The 16,890-nt window shown below is 32.3% G+C and overlaps 1 pseudogene; it reads right to left on the minus strand.

The window, feature by feature from the left end:
* Positions 1-559: 559 nt before the first annotated feature.
* Positions 560-14,768, minus strand: LOC136203523 (cuscuta receptor 1-like; annotated as a pseudogene).
* Positions 14,769-16,890: the final 2,122 nt, after the last annotated feature.

Raw genomic sequence — 16,890 nt, forward strand, 5'->3', positions numbered from 1 at the left:
AACAAATTAAGCAAGCGAACTCAAACCGTGTGTAGACTCATTATCACCGAAGTAGAAAAACAACACTATGAACAGACAGAGAATAAGAAAAATTTCAGAGAATATTTTTTCCACAGTCAAGACTCTAGTCTTTGAATTTGACAATTCCAATTCTATATAAATAGAACTCAAGGGTTATATCTTTTTACGAATGAATACGACTGTACACGGACAACATGGCTGTTCACGACGGATACGATTGTTCATAAAAGGAAGTGTTTGTTGGTATTTAAATTAATATATAATTTATTCAAAATTTTCTAACATAAATCTAGTTTGGTTTGGTTAAATACAAGTATGAAAACTTGAAGATTTGATAAAAATAAAAAAAAGGAACATTACGATGAAAAAATGATATTATTTTAAGACAATAGAAACCAAAATATTATACTTGAGAGACATTTTTTTTTAAAGATATACTTGAGAGACATACTTCCTATGTTCAATTGATTTGAATGTGAACATACAAAAAAAAAAAAAAAAGTGGCTTACAATTAAAACAAGAAAATAATAAAAACCAAATTAAAGTTGTACATATAATTCAAAAGCACACAAATTACATAGAATGTATAACTTCAAGTTATTCAATCTCGAACATATCTATAGATCCTTCGACAAAACATAGGAAACTTAAACTTTGACAAAAATGGAACATTGTCAATGATAAAGTAGTAGGAATTGTCTATAGTCATCTTAACATAATAAAACCAAACTCTTCTCCAATACGGATTTATGCATAGAACTGCAGCTATTACTGACAACACCATCCCATAAACTACACCAAAGGTCATGTAAAAAGTCTTCATGTCAATGAAGCTATTGTTGTTTTCTTCATTGTCACTTGAAGTTGTTTTTAGAGGATTGCAACTTTTCAGTAATGGCCAACCACAAAGAGAAGGATTTCCTCTGTAACTGCTTTCATCAAATGTTGCAAACTGTGCCACATCATCCGGTGTTCGACCAGATAAATTATTGTAAGACACATTGAAAACTGCGATACTGGTCAATTGTGTAAGCTGATGGGGTATTGTTCCTTGTAAGTTATTGTGTGAAAGGTCTAAGCTCTCAATTTCTTTCAAATTGGAAAATGTTGGAGGAATTTTTCCGGTTAAACTATTGTGAGAAAAGTTTAGTACTTTGATATTTCCAAGGTCTCCAATTTGAAGAGGAATTTGACCTGTAAACTTGTTACACGATATATCAATTCCAGACATATAAATCAAAATTCTTGCTTTAAAGGAATATGTATTACCCTTCACTGTAATCTCTAAGGGTGTAACCTTTGTGGGTATTGAAAAACGAGTATGAAAAAGATTATTGTGTAACAGAGTCTCATAGCTTGTAAAATGTAGACATGAGATCATATGGCCAGACATTCTATTGTGAGAAATATCAAGCAAACTTAATTGCTTCAGCTTGCAAAGTTCAATTGAAATTTCTCTTTGAAAATTGTTATGTCCCAAGACTAGATAACTTAATTGAGAAAGTCTCTCAATCCATGAAGGGATGCTTCCTGATTATTGTAGCTAAGGTCTAAAATTATTAGCTTAGAGCAATAATAAAATGCATCCTTCAATGATCCTTGAAGCCTATTTTTGGATAGCTTGACAACATTAATGGATGAGCTAAAGTTGGAAGGTAGATATCCAAAAATATTGTTATTTGAGAGATCTAAAAGTCCAAGTCTAGACATATTTCCTATGCACTTTGGTATTCTTCCAGATATATGGTTTCTACTGATATCCAAAACATATAAGCTAGTGTTGTTACACAGGCTATCTGGAATGCTTCCATTAAACTCATTTCCAGACATCTCTAATGATATTAATCTTGGAAAGTATGCTCCAATTTGGGAAGGGATATAGCCATTGAAACAATTATCAGAAATGTCCAAATTTCTCAAATTCACATGAGGATTAGTTGGTAGAAGAAGAGACCCAGAAAGAGAATTGTTGTTCAAATTAAGGTGTCTTATTCTTGTGTTATTCTCTAACAACCAATATGGAAACTTTCCTCTCAATTTAATGTTAGAGATCGTCACGTCTTGTAGGTTATGTTGGTGATATAGGAATTTGGGTATTGCTCCAATGTCACCATGTCCAACATAATAGCCATTAAAATAGAGTACCTCTAATTGGAACTTTGGACTCAAATTATGGTCATTTTTGTCTGCATATATTATATTGTTATCAACAATCAAGGATTTGAGTTGGGAAAGGTTGAAAAGTGGAGTGAGTGAGATTGGGATTTGGAAGAGATTGCGAGAGAGAATTAGAGATTGGAGGGATGTTAAACTCTGTAAGGGAGACGAAAACATTGTTCCATTGAATTGATTGTAAGAGAGGTCCAAATAATAGAGGGAAGTCAAATTGGCCAAGCACCAAGGTAGAGTTCCATTGAGGTCATTCAGTGACAGATCAAGTGCTTCAAGCTGCTTCAATAGGCACAATCCTAATAAGAAATTATGCAAATATATAATGACTTATAGAAAAAATAACACAAAAATATAAGTGATGATATATACCTTGAGAAGTAGGTATGTTGCCACTAAGTCCACATCCTTTTAATGATAAAGTTTTAAGGGATCTCATTATTCCAATGCTTTGCACGATATTGGTGTCGAGACCAGAATTATTCAAGTACAAATGTTCCAATGTTCCAAAAATAGATCCTATATTATTAAAACGAAAAAACAATTATGCATGTCAAAGAAAAGATAAGGGAATTATGAAGTTAAAAGGTTGTAAAGTATCTTTACCAATAGAAATGGTGCCATTGATATTGAGACTAGTCAAGGACAACAGTTTGAGAGAAGGAAATGCTCTCTTAATGTTTCCAAGGAAATTCTCATCTACACAAGAATAGCCCACCACTAACTTTTATAATCATAATGAAATTGAAATAACTACTTAATAAATTGGTTATATTATTTCTAACTTTTGAAATTGACGGGCCCTTTGAATTGGTTGTATGATATATCAAGAGTTTTGAGAGATGACAATATATTATATCAGAGTTAAAACTCAAGATTTAAGGAATTCACCTGAAATATTAATTGTTCCATTCAGATTATTTCCACCCAGGTATAAAGATTTCAAAGACGGAAGAGCACTCAGAGATGGCAAGATACTATTGTTGAGAGAATTCCAACTTAAATCAAGAATCTCCAAATTGGTAAGAGTTGATAGCCTTTCAAAACCTGCAAACCAAAAAGATGATAAATTAACAAATTAAAGGCATTGATTAGTTAGTGTATTAATTGAGAATTCGAACTACCTTCATTCTCAATGCAACCAGTTATTCCATTACCCCCTAAGTAAAGTTCATTTAAATGTTGAAAGGGAAGAAACAAAGAAGCATTTAGATATCGTTCTTCCGAATTCCAATCTATTATACCAAAAAGATCAAGTTGAGAAACATGGCTTGTAGTGGAATTGCACTCAACTTTTTCCCAAGTACAACAATCAGCTACACCACTCCAATCAGAATTGGAAATATTGAAGGAAGATTTGAGTTGTAAGAGAGCAATTTTCTCAGTCTCCAAACAGCAATCAGAAAACCACATCATTCTTATAATCGTAATTATAATAATAGTCATCAACTTCTTCTTACTCATCTTCTCCATTTGATATACCCTAGTCTGTTTTGTGAAATAACTTTCCATTGTCTTTGTTTCAATATATATTACTTATGTGTTGGCATGTTTCTTCATTTTGTACAAACAGATGCTTCACTTTTCCTTTTCATACACTTCAGTCAAAAACAAGTTTCCTTTTCATACATTTAGGTTGGATGGACCTCAGGCAAAACATGTATGGTTTGGTAGATAAAACATTCTGATTCACTAAAAATTGTATATTAATTACTTTAAATGAAAAAGCAAAAAAACAACTGGTAAATTAATTTATGGACACTGAACTTTATCCATTTTAACATTGTGGCAACTGAACTTCAATAACTTTACACTTTATAACACCGGTGGCCACTCAACATCTCAAAACGGTTGCTGACGGTCCCAAAATAAAAAATTTGAAGAGTTAATGATATTATAAGGAACTTTAGTTATTGAAAATTTTCATTTTGAGATTATTTAGGTGTTGTTTAGTTAGGAGAGGAAGTGGATTTTTAGAGAGATAAAAGCTCTAAAGCTGTGATTTTGGAAAAAAAATGTGGTTTCATGTTAAATGTCGTTGCGAACAATTTTAATTCTTGCATATTATCATTTTGAGGTTGTTAATAGTCACTTTAAGGAGTTAGTTAAAGTTGAGTGGCCATCAGTGTTAGAAAGTGTAAAGTTCAGTTGTCATATCGTTAAGAGTTGAAGTTCAGTGACCATAATGTTAAAATTGGTAAAGTTAAGTGGCCATAAGTGTAATTTATCCAAAAAAAGTTTCATAGGTGATTTTTAACTTTTTACTTAAAATAACATATAGTATGAATTTCAAATAAATAACATATGGTTTCACGTGAAAATTTTCAAGAATTAAAATTGTTTAATATCATATTTATTATGGAACTACATTTTTTATAGTTTATTTTTCAAAATTACCTTTTTTAGAAATTTTTTTTCTTCTAAACTTTAACTTTCTCTCTCATAAAAAAAACATCTACCCATTGAAATATCATTAGATCATTTCTAGAGAAAAAGAATTATAAAGTCAAATCTAGGTGGAGTGTGTTTCTCGAATTGTACCACAAACAATTTCAAATACTGTGCATTATTATTACTATATCACAAATATTAAGATGCAAATTAAAGCTTTTTTTTTAATGTTCTTTTAAATTGTAATTTTTTATATTGAAATGTACTATTATTTTTCCTACAAATAAAAGATTTATCTTTCTTCTTAAAAAGAATAAAGATAAGTAGTGTTGAGGGATTGAAATGAAATTAAGCAATAATGTGAATGTTAGTTCTTTTGGCATAGACTTTAAAGCTAGATAAGTTTCACGTGGACTCCATGTGATTCATGTCAAATTCCAAATGAATATCCCATTCAAAATTTCTGAAATGGAGAATGTAGTACTATATTTGTATTTTAGTGTATTTGTTTTTATTTGGATTTTAATGTAAATTTTTGAATCATTCTCAGTGTAGGGGCCAAAGTGATAACTTACAAGAAGAAGAAACAGATTTATCACATGGTTCCCCAAACATATGTTTTTCAAAATAGGACTAATAAATTATAATTACCCAAATATTTATACGCCATTATAAAAAAAAAATATATATATATTTTACCATTATCGATTGGGTTAAGGTGCAAAATTAACTCAAATGTTTCGGGTGAGGAGCAATTTTATACCTAACGTCTAAAATAGTGCAATTTTACCACTAACGTTGATAACCAAGAGCAATTTTACTCCTAACTTTGATAATTTGGATCAATTTCAAACACTTTTATAAAATACAAATATTTTGTTCCTTATTCTGTACTAATTACATATAAGTTAGTTCTAAAAAAAATTTATGTTTTTTATAATTTAATAATAAAATTTGAGATTAATATTTATAAATTCGGTGAATTTTTTGAATTCTTTTTGGCTAATTCGTACAAAAGATAATATATATTTTTTTTATCTTTTTACATCTCAAAATATGTTTTTGATTTGTTACTCATAAAATGACGCACGTGTGAAGTGTAGATGACAAAGATTCATGAATATGTTTTTATAAATACTTTTTCCAATTTCTTTATTTCAAAATTATGTATTTGGAAATTATTTAATCTAAAATGGTAAAAAGCATAATTAAGCTTCTAAACTTTACATGTTTTAAAGATCAAACCTCTGATCAATTATTTTTCCACATTGAACCATTGATCATTGATTTTGTTATATATTTAACTTTTCTGTCGAGTTTAGAAGAGGAGAAGATCGACTTGGCGATTCTAATGCTGAAAATCACAAAATGGAAGCAGAAAAGATCGAGTTTAGAAGAACCCAATGTTTTGAAAACCGGACCAGACGTTGAACCGATGAGACAACTGGTTTAAGGTTCAATAACATTATTGAATGAGAGAAATTGCAAATTGAGTCCTCAAAGAATTCTTATATTTCCTTTGTTTGCCACGATGAAAATAATTTTCCATTGTATTTATTTCAAGGGTAATTAATTTATTAGCCCTTATATTTTGACAAAACACACTGTTTAGTCCCTGTATTTTCAAAAACACATGGTAAGGTCCCTAACCTTTTTCTCAGTGAATTGTTTAGTCCTTCCATCTGTTTGTTAGATTTTTTACCGTTTATGACTTCAGAAATGATGAAATTACCCTTTACTATTTACCTTCAAACTTCAGAAGATGAAATCCAATTTAGAATAAGAAGCTATTTGTATGGAAAACAAGAAAAAGAACAGACCCAATGCTTACAAATTTGAACGATTAAGAAGAAAATCAAGAAGAACACTTAAAATTGATTTCAGATGTATTAGAGTTTAAAGGAAAGGAAAATAAAGGAAAAGAAGAACGCAAATCCAAATTGACTAACAGAATCTTCATGAGAGTCTAACGGCATGGACTGAACAATTCACCGAGAAAAACCTTAGGGACTAAACAGTTCACTGAGAAAAAAGTTAGGGACTTTACCATATGTTTTTAAAAATATAGGGACTAAACAGTGTGTTTTGTCAAAATATAGGGACTAATAAATTAATTACCCTTATTTCAATATAGTATATCATTTATCTACTTTAATTGACTCGCTGTTTATGGAACAGAACATGCTAAACAAGTTAACAGAACCCTTCATTTTTAAATAGAAAAAATTATGGTTGTCCTATGACATGATTCATGTAACCTGCACATTAATGAATTAGTGATGATACTTATTGGTTCGGACCATAAATGAATCAACACGATTAACTTGTAAAAAACTAATTGTAAATAAAGGCTTTTGCATGCAAAAGGTACCTCAAAGGTGAGAATTGCCTCACATATTTAAGGAGTTATATAGCTTTCTCATTTAACAATGTGAGATGTTCAATACGCTCTCCTCATAACCAATTAATTTGGTGCCATGTAAACAAAAACCTAACTTACTCCTATTCGGGTTGGTTTTGTATTAAAAAAAACTCTAACAATATTTGAATCCGGTGTATTAACGATTTCTGAAAGTACCAATCTAATTGTAACCATCATATTACTTTATTATTCATATTTTACTCTAAAAAATGGGTAAATTACATAATGGTACTTGAACTTTATCTTAGTTCACAGTTTGTTACCTATATTTCATTTTGTTCAAAAAAATATATAATGATTTGATAATTTAGTACATTTGATCGGCAAACGCGAGTTTGACTATTTTTAAATAAAAATTGACCAAATTTTCTCTCCCTCTCCAATTTTCTGCTGATTTGGGTAGATATTACACAAAGGAAAAGATGAAGAAATTAAGTTAGTGATACCATTTTCGGAGAGCGGCCTCTTGCCAAAAAAAATTGGCAAGGGAAGGTTTGCCCCCAGTACACCCTTATGGTGGGACCCTCCCCGGACCCTCGCTTAACGGGGACGCGTAATGCACCGGGCCGCCCTTTATACCATTTTCGGAGAGCATAAATCAAAGTGAAACGAAATGCAAAAGAATACTTGAGAAACTCCCATTTTCTTTGGAAGGAAAGAAAAACACATAACCAAAGCCCCGGATACAACAGAGACCCAGATCCAGAACACACGGGCAACAAAGAACAAATAGAAAAACTACTTTGTAGGCAACAGGAAAACCAAAAACTCACTAACAGAGATTGTGAATGAAGAAAAATTATCTAATAGAAAACCCGTAGAAAATATTAATTTGAGAGCATCACAGAATTCGCTACTCATAATATCGTTAACGCTAAAACGCATAGTTATTAAGGCGCGCCTTGACTAAGGCTCCAGCCTCAGCGCCTCTGGAGCCCAAAGGCGGACGCGGTCAGTCAGGCACGCACCTTGGTGCGCCTTAAGCCAGGCGCAAGGCGCGCGTCTCAGCTACCTTAGGGTATTTTAGGGTTGAGGGTATTTTAGGGTTTTCCAAGTTTAGAAAATAAAAGAAAAGCATGGATAGAGAAAGATTGACAGTTTTTACTCCACATATCACAACAGTTAACTCATGTCTTAATAGTTAACTAGAACTTAACTCATGCATTTTATGGTTTCATTGTTGTTATTTGATTATTTGTGATTATTTGTGACTAGTATTATGAATTTATGATTTTTTTTTTGTGCGCCTCGAGTCGCTCGGGCGTGCGCCTTAAGTTGCGCCTTGCGTCAAGGCTCCAGGACCCCCTTGCACCTTTAATAACCATGCTAAAATGCAACCAATTTCATGTTGAAGAGAGAAAATCTAAGAGAGGAAAATTGGTCAATTTTTAATTAAAAATGGTCAAAATTGCATTGACCGGTCAAATGTACTAAATTGTCTAGTACTTAAGATATATTTTGGGACAAATGAAATCTAGTTACCAAAGCGTGAACTAGAGTAAAGTTCAGTATTATCAATGTAATTTACTATAAAAAATTGAGTACCTCCTAAATTACAAAAATTAGCAGTCTTATAACTTGTTACGAGGAGATATATAAAGACCAAGTCAACTAAATCACCTCACTCAAAGATATCCAACTGTAGTTGTGCCTTGTCCTCATCATCGTAACCATTGGTCATCATTGCATTTGAAAATAATTTAAAAATATCTTTCTTTAAAACATAGATCTATAAAGACTAAGTTCGACACGTTTTGAACTTAAAATGTTTGTAAAATCTAACCCTCGGCGCAGAATTAACAGTCAAATATTAGATTTTTCTGAATAGAAAAAGAATGGAAAAAAAAGTTGATTACCTTTTTCCTTGAGAGTTATGTTGGTACTCCAAAAGTCCGTTGCAACCTCCTGTTACAAAAACCGGCTTGAGATTAGATGGATATAATATACGTATTTCTCATGAATACACTGAACAGAAGACTGAACAATTAGAAAAGGGACCAGGTTACGACTGACAGGCTTTCCTTGTTTAAGTTGCCTATAAATTTGCTATTGTGCAACAAGCTTGGAGATTTCGGGAAATGATCAGCTCGTTTACCGATCTGGTCCTTATGGAGCACCACATATTCTTCCATCCTCAGACTTTTGAGTTAATGGTTTAGTTTGTCTTCCCAATGCTGAGATAAAAGGCCCATTGAACTTGCAGATTCCAATTGATTCTGTTGATGGATATCCTCTTGTGGCAGCACCTGATTCTTCTCGGTTTTCAATCGACTCAACCAACCAGGAGTGCCTTTCTCTATAGCCTGTAACCAGACGGTCTCTAACCTCTGCTCTCGGACGATCGATTCTATCCTCTGCATTAATAATTCCGGTATTCCTTCTTTCTCTTCACCATTTTCCATATCAGCATTAAAGCTTCCTGGATAATTTCAGGGAGTACTCTAGCTGAGAGTCAGAGTAATCATTGATCGGGTTTGTGCAATTTACCTTTCTTTCCTTCTGACCCTGTAACTCACTTTGAATTGCACAGTTCAATGAATCCGCACCATCTGGCACTCCAATGATTCTAACCTCGACATTGCATTTCAGCACCATTTCTATCGAATTCGTGATACTACTCATAAACCTTTCAGCTATGGATTTAATATTTTCAATTTGAAATGCAACATAAACAGCCAAAGCACCTGCAAGCAAAGAAAATTTTCATATCAATAATCTATCTAACAAGGACCGATAAACATGTGCTAAAAATCAGGACATATTTAAATGGCAAAAGTAAACTTTTAGCCCTTCTACTTGGTAAAGTTTGTCCCTTTGGGCTCGTCTACTTCAATTTTGGTACATTAAGACAGACACGGCAACATGAGATCTAACTATTCTCTCTAATCGTATAAAAGAGACTATATTTAGAACTATATTAGTATCAATGAAATCTTCCATAATTTGGAATTCGAGTTAGCAACTTCACTTCTTTTTCCTTCCTTCCTTCTTCACTTCAAATCGGAAAATAGAAGAGTTGAATGAATAAAAAAAAAAATCCCAAAATCACAAGGAGGTTTATGTTCAAGGGAAAGATGTTCAAGTAGGGGTTGTTTTAGAATGTACTGGTTGTGTTCGAAAGATATTCAACAGGTACTTCGAGATATATTACTCAAAATAATGAACAAAATACGCCTAGTGGATTGGACTTCAAAAATCATTTCCTTATATTTACAAACATACAATTCACAGGGAGATAAAGGAATACATGGAACAATTGCTTGCATGTCACCTGTAATTCGCACGCGAATGTAACCAAATGTCTAGTGAGAACCAAATTTTCATTACAAAAAAGAAGCTAAAGTACATGGGTAAAATGTGCCAAAATCGAAGAATGCCGGTCAAAGTGACAAATTATGCCAAGTACAAGGGTCAATTTGAATTATAAAATGAACTTCTGCCATGATTGCACGGAAACGAAAACTGAAACAAAAAAGCACACCATGAAATGTTCTTTCTAAAAAAATATAACTAGGAAACGGTAGTGGAAATGGAAACGGATAGGAAACACCAGAACGCTAACGAAGAAGAGTTTCAGTGTAACATATATTATAACAGAATCTAGTAAACATGAGCAGGATTGTGAATCCTGATTTAATTAATTATCACATAATGATGCATGATCAGCACGACTACTCAGTGATAATCACACCATTTCATCAGTTAACGATGGCAAAAATGAATAATCTCAGTTATTAATCATAGTTTTACTACCAAAATGTAACAAGAAGGTAAAGAAAAATAATGGAAATACCTTCAACTTCAGATATGTACGAGCTGAGTGAGAATGTACGAGCTGCCTAAGTGTATTTGAATGACACTTTGAAATACACTTTCCCCACATAAGGTCCAATTTTTCCGAGTTTCTGTATCTAAATAGCATATAGTTTGAACCAATTCATCATCCTGTGAAGCAGATGAGATATCCAGTGATTGACTATGAGGACGTTTAGAACTAAAACTGGATTCTACTTGATGACAGGAATTTCCGTTCATTCCTTTGTAAAAAGAAGCAGGCGAACTAGATCTACCTGAGGATCGGAATTCTGCCTGTATACGGCAACTTCTCTTGAAGCACTTGAAGGATCATCCTCGGTAGTCCTATAACTCTGCCTCCTACTGCTACTTACTGCATAAGATCTGGTGAAGGCACTAAACCAAGCTGTGGAAGAGTAACTGTGAACCAAGTTGAGCCGTCACTAGAAACAAGTAGCTGTGGGGAGAAAATTCAAACATGATTGCACACATGCATTCCTTATTGTGTAATTAACGGACACCAATGGGCAGATTCTAATAACAAACTCCAATTGACAGAAAGAACAATGAAAACCAAGATTAAGTGAAAGATAAACTCACCTGAGATGAGCTCAACTCAACGACGACAAGGTTGCACGGAGGTAAAGAGGAGTGGCAGATTGCAAGAGCTTCCAGAGAGGCGATATGAAGAAGAGAGGACCTTGAGCTCGAAATTTACAGAAAGTATTCAATCCTTCTCCCTCTAATAGAGGATACATTTAATGTAATCTTCAGAATCAAATCAGTCAATGAAATAATAGAATTGATGTTACCATCACCTGCAGAATTCAGAATGGACGCCTTTTCTCAGTCGACGGTGAGGAAATGCGGCAGCGGTGACCAACCGATCGGTCGGGGTGGGTCCTGAGAGCAGCGAGGAACGACGGTCGCCGATTTGGGATTTCTGAATTAGTGAAATCGAGAGGGAGAGGAGGGGATTGGGACCAAAAGCAATAACACTAAAATGAAACGCTGCCGTTCCATTACTAAAGTGAAATTTTTAATCTGTTTTAAATAATAATAATAAATAAAAGGAAAAATTACAAAAAATAAACTTTGTGGTTACACAGGTTTGTGGTTTAAAAATTTATAAAATGGTAGCTTGAGCTTAATTCCGTTAGCAAACACATATCAAATTGACTAACGGTGGTACACTACTAGAAAATCACTGTTTACGACGGAAATTTCCGTCAGTAAACACTTAAATTCCGTCAATAAACCAATTTACTGACGGAACATTGACGGTTCGAAAAACGTGGATAAAACACACGTCAGTAAAAGATTTTGACGGAATGCTAACGGAATTTATTGACGAATGCTTGACGGAATTTCCGTCAAAGAGTTTGACGTTTTTCTTGACAGCCATGTTCCGTCAAAACTTTTTGACGTTTTTATTGACGTTAAAACCGTCAAAGTTTCTGACAATATTGTTGACGGAAATTTGTTCCGTCAGTATACTTCTTCCATTAAAAACACGATTCTGATGGAAGATTGAAATCAGTTTTTTTAATAAATAATAATTGATTTGATAATTAAAATTCATAATACATAAATAAATATAATTTTTTACATTAATATTATATTTGGATTGAAGGGAGCTAATAATAAATAAATAATTAAATAGAATTAAATTAAGAACCTAATTTATAGAAACTTTGAATTGCACTTTGTATAGTATAAAAGATTTGGAGTCCAACACAGCCATACACAAAAGCATGCCAAACATGAGAACGGTTTATCTCATCCCTTTAACGCCTCCTACCATTATAAATGTATAGACTGCATAGTTTGCTCAAATATAAATATATCATATAAAAGTGAGCTTTCTAAGGAGGCTATCTTCTAGTAAGTAGTAACAACATTTGAATCATCATGCGGAAAAAGAAAATTACAATATGCAGAAAGAGTCTAACAAAATCAAACCATTTTAAATGGTTCCTGACTTACTCCATAAATTGTCAGGTGAACAAGGTATCGCCAAGTGAACCCATACTGAATGACACTTCAAACCCACTTTGAATTTGAGTAGTCTCTCCTCTACGGAAATGGCAATAGAGGAAAAGAAAATGATTAACCCTATATGTGTAATTAGACAATGATTGATGATTTCCAAAAATAATATAAAGCATTTCTCAAGTATTAATATGAATCAACAAAAGCCTATTCATTACAGAATAATTAGGATGTTGGCATATAATTTCCATATTTCTTAAAAAATGACCAATAGAAACAGTGAAATAAGAAATACACCACTGACATATTACTCAACATAAAGAGAAAACGAACTTCATATATCCCTTTTCTACTTAATCCAGAAACAAGATTTAGCAACTTTTTGAATCCAAAATGATAGATTTTAATGGTTGTTCTCGAACAAAACAATAGACTTTAGGGGCAGGAATTATATGATTTACAGATACAGAGTTTCCTTCATCTGATGGCATTTCAACAATTGGCCGACCAATTACCACTTTCCTTTGCAGCATTACCACTGTCATCTGTTCAAGAACAATTTATATAAAATATAATAAACTTAGAAAAATGGAATTTTCTAGGTGGATTTTTGGAAATGATGAAACTTCCTACAGTCAGGAATCTAGCTCTCTTTATTCTTGCTTTTTCTTCCTTTCTTCTTTAATTCTTTTTTTTTATAGTTCCTAATATCTACTATTGAAGTAAAATATTCTATGAGAGCTTTCATTGAAAATAGCATCAATAAAATGATAAAAAAAACAGCTAAATTATAAAATCAAGAATCAATACCATGAATGACATTGACATAATGAAGTTTTGAGTTATTTATATCATAGCATAATTTAAAAGACATTTTTTAAAACGTGGTTCTAAATATGAGAGCAAAGATGTGTGAATCTCCAATAGCTAGCGAAGCTTTATCGATGATTTTACATTTACAAGGTATTGATAAAGATGGAAGCTAGTCACCTGCACAATTTGCACAAGATGCAAATACTGCTTGTTTATCAGGTGTTCAAGGTACATTTGAAGTTCCGCATACTGAGACTCGAAAGAGAACAGAAAACTGCTAGAAACGTCCAAAATAGGAGCCAAAATTACTAAAAACCCAAAGAACCCCCTAAAACAGGAGCTACAAGGCCAAAAAAGAGTGATAGAAACCCCTTCATATGAGCCAAAGGCAACTAAAACAACATTAAACCCCTAAACCATAAGCCACAGCCCCCAGGCTAACATCTTCTGACAAGTTTGAGCAATCAACATAGATAACCTTACACAACCCAATCAAAACATTTTAAGCTGTCTATTGTCTAGTATACTTGTATAAGAGTGTAAATTTGAAACTAATCTATGAAAGTTCACAATAAAAGCTTAATTTCTTTACCATAAAACGAACTCCATATAAACCCAATCTGGTTAGTTATGGTCACATATATATAAATAAACAAATATTAATCCTTGAAAGTATATCAGAAATTTAACCAGAGAAATAGTATGAATCTCATAAGGAATTACCTAGAAGTGAGAAACAGAGATGATCCCAAGAAATAGGAAAAGCTTGAAGAAGAAGATCCATCCGTATCAGCAAGCTATAATTGTCAAAAGCACAAGAAGAATCCCGATCTCGAAATCCAGAGATAACCCATCACTATAAACAACCCAAACAGTCACATAAGTAACCTGACCCAGAGTTCAAGAGAAAATCTGGCAAAACCAAAGCCAAAATTAGAAAATTCGAGGACAAGAAGAAGAAAAAACATGAAAACAAGTGAGTTTTCTTTACCAGATGGATTCTCGAAAGGAAGCGAAGCTGAGGAGTCCTCAAACCAAAACATGCAACTGTCACCATTAGAAGAGGGAAGCATAACATCGGTCGAATGAAGAGAAAAATTAGGTTTTCACTAGAGAGAGAGGAAACAAAGATGGAATAGAGATCGGCGGGCCAAAAGAGATGAGAGAACCATAGAATGAAGAGAGAGACTGAAAAGAAAGAATTTATAGGGGTAAGATTAGGGTTGATTTGAGCCGTTTGATCAAATCATGATCAATGTTCAGATCCAATTTAAGATACAAAATTATCTTTTTGCCCCTATTTAATTTAAAATTCCGAACAGGGCCTCCTTTTCTTTAGGAAAACTCCAACGGCCCCTTTAAGGCTCAACTTTTTTTGCCCAAATCTTTTTTATTTAATTTTCTTTCAATTAACCTTTTAAGCACTGCTCAGTTTTTTTAAGGGGAATTAATTAGTATTTAGGTTAATTAGGTGAGTTTTGCATTACGTTTTCAATTAATTTTCATTTCATTGTTTTATTTGTTCAATTTAATTTAATTATTAGTGAAATTAGTTTTTATAATGGGATAAGGTACCAAAATAGGTCTCAGGTTTTTGGAGAAGTACCAATTTAGGCTTAACGTTCAAAATAGCATCAATATAGGCTTAACGTTTACAACATAATATCAATTTAGGCTTAACGTTTACAATATAGCATCAATTTAGGTCCCACGTACAAAATAGCACCAATATAAAAAGATAACATATAAAGTTAATAGAAAAACAATATAATATGATTAATTTAATTATGACATTCAGCTTAAATTGGATATATTTTTATAAACGTTAAGCTTAAATTCATATTATTTAATAAACGCTAAGCCTATATTTGTGTTATTTTGTACGTGAGGCCTAAATTGATGCTATGTTATAGACGTTAAGCCTAAATTGATATTATGTAGTAAACGTTAAGCCTATATTGGTGTTATTTTAAACGTTGAGTCTAAATTGGTACTTCCCTAAAAACCTTAGGTCTATTTTAGTACCTTATCTCTTTTATAATCAATTTATTGTTATGTGCAACTTTGTTGACTGAGTTTTTTTTCATACAATATGCTAACTAACCAGATTTTTCTAAATGTTTTAGCACTTGTAATGTGCTCAAAACGTCTTAGTGTACAAATTTCTTTTTCCTTTAAAATAAAATCTTTCTTACGTTTTAATTAAACTTTACCATATATCTATGCTATAAATTTAGATTATTGGGATAAAATAAAATATTAACATACAAATATATAATTATAATTAATATAAAATATAATACTAATAATCTTTATGTCTTTTTATTGAATAAAATTGGGGTTAAATTGACGTAATTTTATAAACATTCGGATTATATTGGTGAGTTAAATTGAATCTTTCCGAATAACCTTAAAGTCATTTTAGTATTTCTCCCTATAAAAAACAAATTCAAATAGAAATATTATTTTAAAAAATTTATCTATAATCAAAATAAAATTAAGGATTTAAGTTAGAATAATATGATTTATGGTTTTAAAATGTGAGAATATATTATTTTTTCACATATTAATGACTTAAATGTTTGACAGAATTTCGTCAATAATTCCGTCAGAATTGCTTGACGGAATAGTGTTCCGTCAACATATCCGTCAGTACGTCTGACGGAATATACTTTCATCAAAATATAACGTCAAAAAAAAAGCGGGAATGTTCCCGCCATTAAATTTTGACGGAATTATCATTCCGTCAGACAATTCCGTCAAAACATATTGACGGAATAGATTTTGACGGAATTCCGTCAAAGTTTATTGACGGAATCCATTCCGTCAGTAATTGGGATTTTCTAGTAGTGAATTAAAAGTCAAAGGGAAAAGAGTTCATTTGGTCATTATATTTATTTATTTTATAAATTAACCTCTCTTATTATCTAATTATTACAAACAAACCCAAAAATAAAAAATAAAAATCAAATACACATTCTTCTCCATCTCTCCCTAATTTCTTATTTTTCTTCTTATTTCTCTCTCATCTTAATTTCTCTCTCTAAAATCAATTCAATTTCCATTTATGTTCAACATCCTTCTCCGCCCCCTCCCCCCAAATCTCATATTATCAAACAGTGACAACGGTCCACTTTCATTTAGGGTCTTTTCCATAGATCTATTGCACGCAACAGATTCATCAAGTCTTTTCTTAAGCAAACAAATCTCAGAACCTTTAGCATCAGCCTCTCTTTGAAGTTTCTTCATGGTAATTTCATAAGTCTTCATCAAGCTCTGCTGCTCC

This window comes from Euphorbia lathyris, chromosome 8 (assembly GCF_963576675.1).
Source record: "Euphorbia lathyris chromosome 8, ddEupLath1.1, whole genome shotgun sequence".
Classification (NCBI taxonomy): domain Eukaryota; kingdom Viridiplantae; phylum Streptophyta; class Magnoliopsida; order Malpighiales; family Euphorbiaceae; genus Euphorbia; species Euphorbia lathyris.